The 12476-nt window shown below is 34.4% G+C and overlaps 1 protein-coding gene across 2 annotated transcripts in view; it reads left to right on the top strand.

Moving 5' to 3' along the window:
• GTF2E1 (general transcription factor IIE subunit 1) overlaps positions 1 to 12476 on the top strand; it is a 36238-nt gene that overhangs the window by 5858 nt on the left and 17904 nt on the right. The gene's annotated exons all lie outside the window — the stretch shown is intronic.

Here is a 12476-nt window from a genome sequence, read left to right as displayed (position 1 = left end):
ACTTTAGTTTTAAGAATTTTGTTAACACGGAATTTACAAAACATTTATTTTTAAAAAATATAACGTGCCTGACATTAACATGAAGAGCTTTAAAATGCTAAGTTGTCTAGTTATTTTGTTATTTGTAAATTGGAAAAGAGACTATAGTTTTCCTAATTACTCAGTAGATCAATTTTGTATTAAAAATTTGTAAAAAAAAATCTATGCAAAGAATCGCTGCTGTTAAGTTAGATTGTCTGTTAACGGCTGAATTCAGAAATATAGGTTACTTTTTAGTTAATAGATCTGACTTTTAAAAAACTATCTGAAAAATACAGTTGAAATTTTTACAGAAATATTTTATTGTAAAAAAATTACAGATTTGTGTCATGTTTAATTTTCTAACTTTTGTATATGTTATGTATTGTACATTTTAAAGAATTTTTTAAAAATTTAATGAGAAATAATTCCAATATCAATTAAGATTATTGATAAAAAGAGCAATGATAGCCTATGACTTTTTTTTTTCTTTATTTACTGTGAAACAGTCGTTTTGGATGAAAAGTCATCTAAAGAATTCACACTTGTGTTAAACATTTAATTGAACCTAACTATTTACCTTGAAAGGGCTTATCTAGGAGAGATCTTGGTTTTAAGAAAATCTTAATCATCCTGAGTATAAGAATTGCTTGAGTGTGCTGTAGAGGAACATAGATGTATCTGGAGTGCTTTCAAAATAGAATAGAAAAGCCTCATGATTTTTGCTATTCACTCTAACAGATTTCTTAAAGGAGCACTGGGTTTTGGTTTTGTGATTTTCTGCAGATGTTGGTGTTACAGTGGTCATCTTCGTCACTCTTGACTGCAGTGGAAAGTGTTATCCAGTCCCTCAGAGAGGGTAATCTAAAGTAATGTGCTTCTACATTTACTCATCACTTGATTCTTATTTAATTTAATTGAACTTTCTAAAAGGAAGTTATCCTACTACTTATATATCAGTATTTAGGAGACTGATCCATGATGCTCTTTGAAGTTTACCTGGGGGTTGTGTCCGAATGAAACGAGTTGTAATCAACAGGTTGCTTGTGGAAGAGATGGTCTAACACCAAATATAGTCAAGGTTATTTGAGTCAGGGAGTTGAGATAGGGTAGGGTGAATGAAAACATTCTGTGAAAGGAAGCTAAAACTGAAACAGTTGTTTTGTGGCCAGTCCAAGCAAAGACTGTATTTTTAATATGAGGGTTATGGTCAATGTGAAGGTGGAAAGAAGGGCTTCAGGAGAGCAAAAATAAGTCACTTTACATTGATATCAGTCAAGGGAGGGTGCCCTGATCAGCCAACACAAATAGCCAACTTAATTGGCAGTTATGTCCCTACAGTGAAGCCTGAGATACCATGATTGACAATTCTTAACCATTGGGGACCCTCATTCTAAGATTGTACTTGCCTTTTGATTAAATTTGGTTTTTCATTTGGACTTTCCTTTACAGAGAGAGTATGCTGATTAGGTGATACTAGACCCCAATTTGCTTGTCAGTCTGGTTTTGTTTAGTAATGCCTTGACATCCTCCCTTGTTCTATACATTCCCTTTATTTATTTATTTAGTTGGGAGGGAGGAGGTAATTAGGTTTACTTATATATTTATATTTATTTTTGATGGAGGTACTGGGGATTGAACCCAGGACCTCGTGCATGCTAGGCATGCGCTCTACCACTGAGCTATACCCTCCCCCTGCTATATTCCCTTTAGAAATCTTGGTCTTTTCCCCTCTTTTACTTTCCTGTTTTGCTCAATATTCATCTCTCTCATCCTCATTTTGAAGAAAACAGGAAATAAACATTTGGTGTGTGTATCAGAGGAGAAAGAGGGAAGTATTTCCGCTGTAATATTTATGCTCTGCCTGAATTGATAGTCACCACAGTTTTCATTCTAAACCCTGTGCTTTACAGAGCTATTCGATTTCTTGGTTGCTATTTGGAGGTTGATGGGATTTCTGACCAATAATGGGGGTATCTGATGGGCTCCTATCTCCATTCTCATTTCAACAGGTCCGAGGTTTATAAACTAGATTATATTAGTAATTAGAGGGTATTTAGGAATTAGATTTGAAGCCTTCTAGGCTTTACTTCTTCCTTGATAAAAAGTTCTTAACTCAAGTGTATGGACAACTCTGCCACTGGGTAAAGAGTAATAGCTCCTAGATGAGTGTCCAGAAATTCTGGGCTCAGGAAATTAAGTCCAACAAGAATTGTTTTATCAGTGTTAATTCACACATTAAAGCCAGTGATTTTCTTACTTCAGTTTATAGCTTTTCCTTCTCCCATCTCTTTTTCCTAAGGATTATAGATTCTGTCTATAGTTTCCATTTAGATTTTTACCTTTGGTGTTCTGGGGTTGAGCTCTACAAATGTTTGATGTTTGGTGTGTGTAGCTACTTTATTTTATTAAAGTAGAATAGCCTCGCTTTTGCCCACTAGTCCCTGGTTTCAAAAACTTAATTAGGCAAAAGCAGCTTTTTTATTTCCTGAAATAAGGGGGTCTTATGTAATCAAAATGAAGGTAATATGGCATGAAAGCCCTCAAATCAACAAAATAACATCTTGTGGTTCATAAATACATATTTTAGATTTAGCTAGCTTCTGACCATATAAATAGACTTAGCATTTCTACTTCAGCAATCTCAACCACAGTGATTTAGTTAATGACATTTCTAAGTTAAATTTAGCAACATACGTCCCCAAAAGGGTGGGGGAGATTGTATTTTCTTTTTAGATGTTAAAGTTAGATGATATGGAAATAGGTTTATATTTTCCATTTTTAATTTAAAAATTATGTAGCCATAATGCCAGAGACAATTTTGAAGAGAAAAAAAATTAACCACAAAACCACCAGCCTTTTGTGTATTACCTATAATTACAGTCATAGCCAAGAATAGTTTGTGATGTCTTGGTTCCTTAATGTATCAAACTTTCCTGTTTCTATTTAGTGTTCTAAATATGTTTTAATAAATGTGATTTTTCCACCCTGTTTTCCTTCTCATCTCTTTGGAGCACTTTGTATTTTTGTTTTTGTTTTTGTTTTTTGGCTGATTTAGATATGACACTTCGAATATTTTTTTGTATATGGCATTTTATTCTTATTTTTTAAGCTTTTCCTTAAGAAGGATTCTCAGCAGAGGAAATATTGGGTGAAAAAATAGTTTTATAGCTTCTGTAAAAGCATGTAAGACATTGTGATTTTATTGTGGATTAATTATTAACAAATAAAATTGTTAGGTGTTTGAATTAGACGTAGTTTGGGAACCCTTATTACTGAATTCATCTAGAGATGAGGGAATCTCATTTTAAATAAATTTTGAAATAAGTTAAATTTTTAAAAAATGGTATCTTAAAAATGTGTTTTTGATATAATCTTATAAATAGGACTTTAGAGATTATCTAGTTTAACTCATCAAATAACATGTGTGTGGGTACACATACACGTGCCTCTGTTGTACTCTGGGGTTTGGAGGATCTTACAAAGAAGTGAGTAAGTGTAGGGCTATGTAAATGTTTAGGATGTTTTAGATTGAGTGCTAGAGAGGAATATGATACAGCTTTCATGGAGATTCAGCTTTTGTGTGGCTCCATGGAAAATACTTAAAGGCAGACAGATTTTAGAACTAGTGTAAAAGAAGTCTTTAATAAGTAACTCAAAGTGAAATAAGTCTCTAATAAATTACTCTTAAAAATAGCCAACAGTGGAAATAGACCTCTTCTAGTGGTCAGTTCTGAGTCACTCAGCATATTAAAGTAAACTCTTTATCTATTTGAGATATTCATTTCTAAGTTTGGGGTTAAATCATCTTTCCTTGTGACTGCAGATAATGCTTTTTAGTTTGGACAGATCCACATATCTTTAGACTGATCCCCATAACATTGAAATTCCTCTTCAGTTTTTTTAACCTAACATTTTAATACTCTCAGGGTCCTATATCTGCGAGCCTCTTAAAGAATTATTACCTTCATGTTTACCTTTATCAAGCAGGCTACTTTTTCCTGTCTTCATTTCTTTCTACTTGGGAGATGTCTTATAAACAGTGTTTTCAATTCCTGCAATGCTAAAAACACAAATAAACAAAAAGAAATCTTTCTAAGATTACTTTGCTCAGTTGCTGATTTGGAATCATTGCCCGGGATGAGTTCATTAGAAAATTGTAGTGGAAGCTCAGAGGTATGGATTTTTGGGGGGACTGGTAATGGGGTGGGAGGAAAGTGATTATTAGAATAAGTTAAATAAAAACTAGTTATGGAAAGATAGCAAGGAACAAGTGTCTTACCTCTTCTACCATTTGCTTTCCACCAAAACCTTTAAGGCTGATTTTTAAAAAAATTTGCTGCTTTTGATTTTCAGGATTTGAGAACTTAAAAAAAAAAAAATCTGTGTTTTATCTTTTTTGTATTTTGATGCTGATTACATAGGAATGAACTTACTTGTGAAGAATTGCTTTTTGATGCTGGCATGCAACATTCCATTGATTATTGTCTTTCAAATAGTCATATTAAAACCACATGCTTTTTGCTTGCTTGCTGTATGTTGAGGTGAATTTGATTTAGACTTAATTTAGAAAATTTATTACAAACTTTAGTATTCACCCGAGTATCATACTTCAATTTATTGTTTTCCCTCCCAGGCATAGTACATTTTTTCCCCTTTATAATGAGTTCCAGAATCTAGTCATGATGCATGATTGGACCAAATCTAGATATGTCTTTTAAGGAAGGACAGAAACCAATTTCACTGATAAATTGAGTTTTGGGAGTGGAGTTATGTTGTGTATATCATTAGTACATTTGCAATCTTCTGAATTTAAAAATACATTAAACCTGCTTCTGTTTTTTTCTTTTTGCATGCAAATGAATATTTTACAGTGCTAAGTATTCTGCAGTGAATTGCTGAAGGATGATTTTTCAAATTCCTTTTTATTATAGGTAAAATAATTGCATAATATGTATAACTATGCTTCTCTCTTGTCTGTTATTGTTTTATAATAACAATTCCTTTTTTCATACATTTCCCCTTGCCCAGTTAAACTGAAGAAATTTGCTGTATGAAATAAGTTTAGAAATTAGAATAAAGGATGACTTTTGAGACTTCAGTATTTGACTTAACATTTTAATGTATATATACCCTTGAATGTTTTGAATTATAAAAATTTTTACAAAGGACTTTATAGTGCTTTCAAAGAATATCCCAAGAATGTGTAACTTTTGCATATTAAGAGGGAGTTGAGTGCTTCTAGAGAATTCAAAATAACATTTGTTTTCTCTCTTCTAAAAATATGTAAGTAAGATATGAATGTAAACTTGATTAAGACTCAAATTCTGGAAAAGTATGTAGCATAAAATGGCAAACCTAGTTTTTCTTCTCTGTGCTCTCCCACTCAGCCCAGTCCTACTCTTACCACCTTTCACTGTTGACAATGATTAAATTTTATGATTATTCTTCCAGATTCTTTACATCCCAAACCCCACCTAACTTTCCCTCCCCCATAAGCTCTTTTGAAATCTGAAAAAGCAAAGTGATTTTTAATAAATATTTTGTTGCCATACTGCTGTGGTTATTGATGGTTGGCTAGCTTGTATTAGTATTGTAAGGGTTTTTCAGTGTTTATTATACTGGGTCCTTTTACATAATCAGTGTGTTCAGTGTCATATTCCGAGGGTTTTTTCGTTTGTTTGTTTGTATTTTTCAGCAAGGCTATAAGACAGCAAAGTGACAGTGTATCAGGATTCTAGAGCCCTGGCTGGCTTCCAGTGTTGGGCTATGTTAGTAACTATTTCTTGTGCAAATCCTGTCATCATTGTAGGCCTTTTTTTTTTTTTAGGATATGTAAAATGGTAAGTTCAGTCTATTCTGTACCATGTATGATTTCTCTCAACTCTAATTTCAAAGCACCCTTTCCTTTGGAGAGTAATTCACATTTTAAAAGTATAGAGAGGCTTGGGGTTGTTTTATCACTGTTTTAGGATAATGTTAGTCACTTCTCGTTAGTTTGAAAGCTTTGATTAGGAACTGAAACTTCTGGTTTTAGTAGTGTTCGTATAGAAAATATCCTGTTTAGGCCATCTTCAGAAATACATTGTGGCATAATGGAGAATAATATTTAGAATTTTTTTGTCAGTCTTATTTTCCCCAGCTCCCTAGTTTACTCCCTTTTCTCATATATACATAATCCATAAAATATTCAGTGGAAGAGAAACCAGCATCCAAATATGATCACTAAGGTATTTATGGTGGTTAAATTTTTACAGAGTGGTAAAATTAATTCCATATGTTAGTGATGTATCTTGAAGTTTTATAGTTTCCTCTTTATTTTACAAAAATCCTAGCAGTTCAAGTCTTAGTCATTTGATTTTAAATGGATCTATGAATTGTCTTCTGTTTTATTTTGTTTTTTCTGGAATCTTTTTGAGTGATCTGTTTTGAATGATCTATCCATTGTATATTTTGGAATGAAGAAGGAGGAAACACAATCCAAATAATATCTAATTATTTGGGGATTTGATTCATAATGTCATCTTTTTTTTCCCCTCAGTTATGATAAATTTCCAAAGCATTTTCTTTTTGTCCAACTAAAGAGGATAAACTTTTTTTTTCACTTTGGTTTTGCTTGTACTTATCCATTGTTCTCTTGATGGAATACTCGCATAATTAAAATGAGTACCATGTTTGTTAATAAGTAAACAGTTAAATGGAAGACCTTGGCCAGTGTAATAGATACCACCTAAGTTTTCTTTCTGGGTTTAGCAAAGGAAAATGTTAAGTTTGAATTTTGTTGAACGTTACTGTTTGTTTTTTCTTTTGTTCCTAGTCCCTTCTCTCCATGCCTCTGATTCATTTTTGTTTTTACATGTCTTATTTTGGGAGAAAGTTAAAATTGTGTGGACCTCTTTCTCTTTACCCTCCCTCCTTTTTCCCTCTCATTCCAGCAAGTAAATCTTTATTTCTTTTTTCATTTTGAAGTGATAACGTACCTTAATTAGAAGAGTCCTGAGTCATAGAATTGAGACATTCACATACTACTGAATAGACAACGCTAAAATACAGTTTTAAAATATCTATTTTTAAAAGATCTTTTTTTCTCCCTATTTTCATTGCCTGTTATCTACATCTGGATGAATTTTGATCCTTCTGGCAGACCTGATACATTAAGACCTAGCCGAGTAAATACCAGGCATGTGATACACATTTAATGTTTGTTAAATAAATTTTTTCCTATAAATCCTCTCTCCTGCTCCATATTTTTAAAAAATTAGAGCCTATAAATATACATAGGGAAAGGATGTGTAATTCAGGATGGGACAGGAAATTTAGTCTTTTGAGTCAGAAAGATTTGTGTTTGATTTCAGCCTTAATATTTTTGTTTTTAAGCTGTGACCTGGTAAACTTTTCTGAGTCTTTTCCCTCGTGTGTTAGATTGGATAATACTGTTGCACAGACTTGACCATGATGAATATGTGGGAATATTTGTAAAGTAGCTTTTCTTAGTTTTTTTCTGGCTTATGGATGTATATGATCAAACAAATATGTTACCATTGAATTCTTTTCTCCTTATATCATCATTTGTCAAGCTTTGCCTAAAGAATGCTTGTAGCCTACATTTTCTCTCTGCTGCCACATTCTTGGATCTAGTTTGCACATTCTCCCTTATGTGGCTTCTTGATCTTATGTTTGGTAAGGGAAAGATGGTAAAGCACTCTGTGTTTCAATTCCAAATTCTTCTCTTATTCTTGAGTAGTATATTCTGTGCACACTACTTAGCACAGGGTGGTCCAGTTTCAAAAAGAGTTGGGATATTTATCATATTGATTTCTTAACAGCAGCTCTTCACCAGGGGTATACATTAGAATTCTTTGTGGAACTTTCAAAATTTACATCCCTCGCCCCCATTCCAGACCTGTTGAATCAGCATCTTTAGGGCAGGGCTGGGGTATTAATTAAAAATTCCTCCAGTGATGTTTATACATCAGTTAAGAATTGGCTTATTGGAAGACCATCTTAAGCCACTAAGGTAGATTAATATTTATATATTTATTTGGATAACCTCTTGTTCTTCTCCAAAATTCTTTAATCACTTTCCTGTTACTAAAGAATAAAGTCAAAATGAAGCTTGACATTCAAGTTATGGCCACTGTAGTTTATCCTGTTGATTCTGATTTTTACCATTTCTTTTTGATAACTATATTCCTAGTAGTCTGATATTGCAGTTTACTATTATTTTCAACCACTTACTTCTTTTATAATCATCTAGAATGTCCTGTTCTCTTCCCCCATTCCTTGGTCTCTTTAACAACTGCTTTTCTTCTAAATTTTATCTCAAAAGGCACACCTTCTCCATAAACCTGTAGAGCCCTCAACTAGAAGTCATATTCCTTCTTTGAACTCCAGAACACTTATGTGCTTTATTTTTGCACTGATCTTAGATCATGTTTATCTCCAGATACCTTTCATCTCTATTAAACTTTAAGCTTCTTGGTGACAGATTCTGTGTCTGTATGTGTTGCACTCCTACCACTCAGTAGAGTAGAACTTTGTTGTACCAAGTGTGTGCTGAGCCCCACCCCACCTTCTGGTTTTAGGAAAATTGATTTGCATTTTTATAATGTTTAGTGAAATTTATAAAAATGTTCCTCATATGTTAAGTTAGTCTTAAGTCATTTTCCATAAAATATAAAATATCTTATTTTTCTTGGACTCCAGACCTGCCTTTTGACAGGCTGCTCCTTGTTTACAACTTGTGTTTTTGTGACATAGGACTCAGATGTCAGGTCAGCTTTTCCTCATGTAATGTTTGCCAGACATGGTTGTTGTTGGGAGACAGTTCTCCATGGGTCTCTCACAAGTTATACTTCTGCAAGCAGAGATACTGACTGGCTGCCGTTTTTTCTGGACTGTATTTTTCAAGGATGTTTATATGTGATTAGCCTTGAAAGATAGAGGTATTATTTCTCTCCAGAGCAAAAGGCAGGTTTGCTTGCTGTTCAGTGTGATAAAAGTATCTCCCTCCAGAGCAAAGGACAAGCATGTTTATGCCGATTATTAAAGGTTTAGGTTCGTTAAGCTCAGGGTTTCTTTCCTATAACATGACCCACCACATGTATAGTTGTCACCTGGCTGTCTTTGTTACCCTACGGGAATTGAGGCTCGAGGAATTGGCACAAAACCTGACACTAGCTGCTGCGGTTGCCGTGAGTAATAAAGCTCTTTTCTCTGACCTAGGAGTCTTGTATCTTTCTTCAGCATCCATGAAACTGTGGTAGGATAATTTTTTAGCTTACAAGTAGGGTAAAATCTCAGGCCCTTCACAGTTTTTGACAGTAATATGAAAGCCACTCTTTTCAGAATTGCAAAATGGGCCCTCTACAATTAACTCTTACTAAGTCTTAATCTACCTTAAGCCTGAGTCTCTGGAAAAATACCTAGATGAGGCTAGAATTCAGGTTTCTTACGACTACACTGTGTTTTTTCCCCTTCTTATTTTTTTTTAATGAAACGAAATTTACTCAAATTCAAGACTATCATTCTGTGATTGTTCTTCTGTGAAATGATGTTAACAGTGATCTCTTTTTCTCTTTTTTTTCCCAAAATAAGAGCATTGCTGTGTTATACAGATGAGCTACACTGACAAGCATGTTGATTTGTTTACTTAACTCTGAAGTTTGGATTGTATGTTCTCTTCAAGAGAAAAGTGGGGTACTTGGGAGGACAATTTTTGATTAGGTATAACATGACAATTTCGATGATAAGTAACCTAATAAACTAGATAGAGCATAAAACATAGTGTGTTAGATAGTGACAAATGTTAAGGAAAAAGAAGGGACAGGACAGTGTTGAAATTTTAGGTAATGCTGGCTAAGGAAGCCCTCTTGGAGGTGACTTCTGAGTAAAGATCTGAAGTAAGTTAGAAGACTAGCCATTTAACTGGAGGAAAAGCCTTCTGGGCAGAGGAAGTAACAAGAACAAAGGCTCTGCAGCAAAGTGTGCCTGGTACAGGACATTGAGGAGGCTGATTTGTAATGCTTTGAAGACATAATGAGAGGATTATAGTGTTGCCCTTTGCTTAGCTGTCTTTTTGTGCTTCAGCCATACCGCTTGCCTTTATGTTTATATCTTAGGTACTTCTTCACCAAGGAATGGGATTTCTTCCTTTGAAAATAATTTGAAAACTACTAAACTGGATAACTTTTCTTCTGCAGTGTTCTCTAGTTCTCCTTGACAGTCTCTGTGATTGCTCATCTTTAAGCAGTCCCACGTCAGTGTGTTTTTAATTCAGCTGGTATTTGAGAGCTGTATTAAACTTGACTTTACAGGCGTACCTCGTTTCATTGTGCTTTGCTTTATTGCACATTGCAGATAAACTGCGTTTTTTACAAACTGAAGTTTGTGGCAAGCCTGCATGGAACAAGTCTGTTGGCGCCATTTTTCCAACAGCATTTGCTCATTTTATGTTTCTCTGTCACATTTTGATAATTCTTGCAATGTTTCAAGCCTTTTTTTTTGTTATGGTTATCTGGGATCATTGATCTTGGGTGTTACTACTACAGTTCACTGAAGGCTCAGATGATGGTTAGCATTTTTTAACAGTAAAGAATTTTCTAACCAAAGTTTATATATTTTCTTAGATATAATGCTGTTGCATAGTTAGTAGACTACAGTATAGTGCAAACAACTTTTATATGCACTGGGAAACCAAAACATTTGTGTGACTTACTTTATTGTGATATTCACTTTATTGTGGTGATCTGGAACTGGACCCACAATATCTTTGAGGTATACCTATATATGACTTATGCTTTAACGCCCACATGGATTATATTCTTTATATTTCTGTTGAAGAGAAGAGACTGAGGCAGACTGGAATAGTTAGGGAATACCTTAGGACAGTATAGAAATTAAAATCTCTTTAGTCAAGGTCTCTAATTACCCCTTGTTACTAAATATAAAAGCTGATTTTCAATTCTTGTTACCATTGAAAAATTAGCACCATACCATTTCCTCCTTGAAACACCATCCTGTCTCTCTGGTTGTACCATTTCTGTATATCAAGGATTCCTCTTACCTTAGGTTTATACCTTGACTGCTTATGCTTCGCACTGTCCTTGATTTCTGTATACTCTGATCTATTCTGTGGCTTCAGTTACCATCTATATGTTGTTGATTCTTATATAATTTCTAGTCTTAAATCCCACTCTTAATCTCTAAGCAGTTGTAATAAAATTGGTTTGAAACGTATCCATTTTGATGGCTGGTGGACAGTGTGGATTCAGATATTTTAAAGCAACTTTAGAAAGGCAAAATAACTTGTTCTTCCTCTTTCTTTATTTTGGTAAATAGTATCCATGTTCAGGTAAGCCAGAATCTTTATGCTGATGCCCATTAGTCAAAGACCATCAGGTACATGCCCATAGTAAACAAAATTGGGTTTGTTGATGCTTTCTGTAAAAAGGAAACCACACATATGGTAGGGAACCCACGAGGTGTCTCAGCAAGACTGTGCTGGACAAACTTAGAGAATTTGGGCTTTTTAAAGGTTATTTGCTGGAGGACTTAAGGAATTGGTGGGGATTTGCTGTGGATTAGGTACTGTCGAGAAGTGAAGATAATTCTATGATTGGTTATCTTAATAAATCTTATTTGAGAAGTGAGAAAACCAGAGTGAGGCTAAAACTGTAATTGATAAAGAAGCAGCAGTCACTCGTGTTAGCTGGGATTTTTCTTGTGGTTCTACAGATACCTTGCTTTTGTCTGTATTCAGACAGACTCAGACTCACACTGACTGGGTTTTGCCTCACTTCCATCTTGGTCTCAGAGGACCTTATCTGATGTTGGTGATCTGTGAGATTCTGTTTGACAGAAAAGCATCATAACTTAGCTGTGAGTGCTGGGCTACCTCCTACCTATGAGGGGCTGCTTTTCCCTCTCACTTATTTGGAATAGATGTAAAGATGAGGTAGCATTTGGATAGCAGAAAGATTAAGAGATTAAGATTAAGAAGTATTTAGAGAGAGTATATGAATAAAGAATTGACATGTTATTGGCTGTTCACATGTGAGAGGCAGTAAAGAAACTTACTCTGTTTGAGCTACATGAGTAGAATCTAATGTTGAAGCAGAGGTGTTTAGTTTGTTCGTTCCTTATTAGGGGAAGAGGGTTGGGGTGGGGTTATGTATCAATTACATAATGGGCTTTTTAAAACATACTTATGATGTGCCAGATACTAAGTACCTTTAAGTTAATTGGGTGAGGAAGGATGCATATCGCTGGTATTGGGAATAAAAAACAAACTGGAGATCCAAGTGGGGCTAGTGGTGTTAAATAATGTTTAAGAGTGCGAGTTTCAGCATAATAGACTGGATTTGAATCCTGCCCTCACCTCCCAATTAGTAGTGATATGATCTTAAGCAAGTTACTTAACCCCTTAGAACCTCTGTATTTTGCAGGTTTAAGTGGGA

This window comes from Vicugna pacos, chromosome 1 (assembly GCF_048564905.1).
Source record: "Vicugna pacos chromosome 1, VicPac4, whole genome shotgun sequence".
Classification (NCBI taxonomy): Eukaryota; Metazoa; Chordata; class Mammalia; order Artiodactyla; family Camelidae; genus Vicugna; species Vicugna pacos.
The sequence above is the reverse complement of the archived record's forward strand: the minus strand, read 5'-3'. Positions and strand labels throughout refer to the sequence as shown.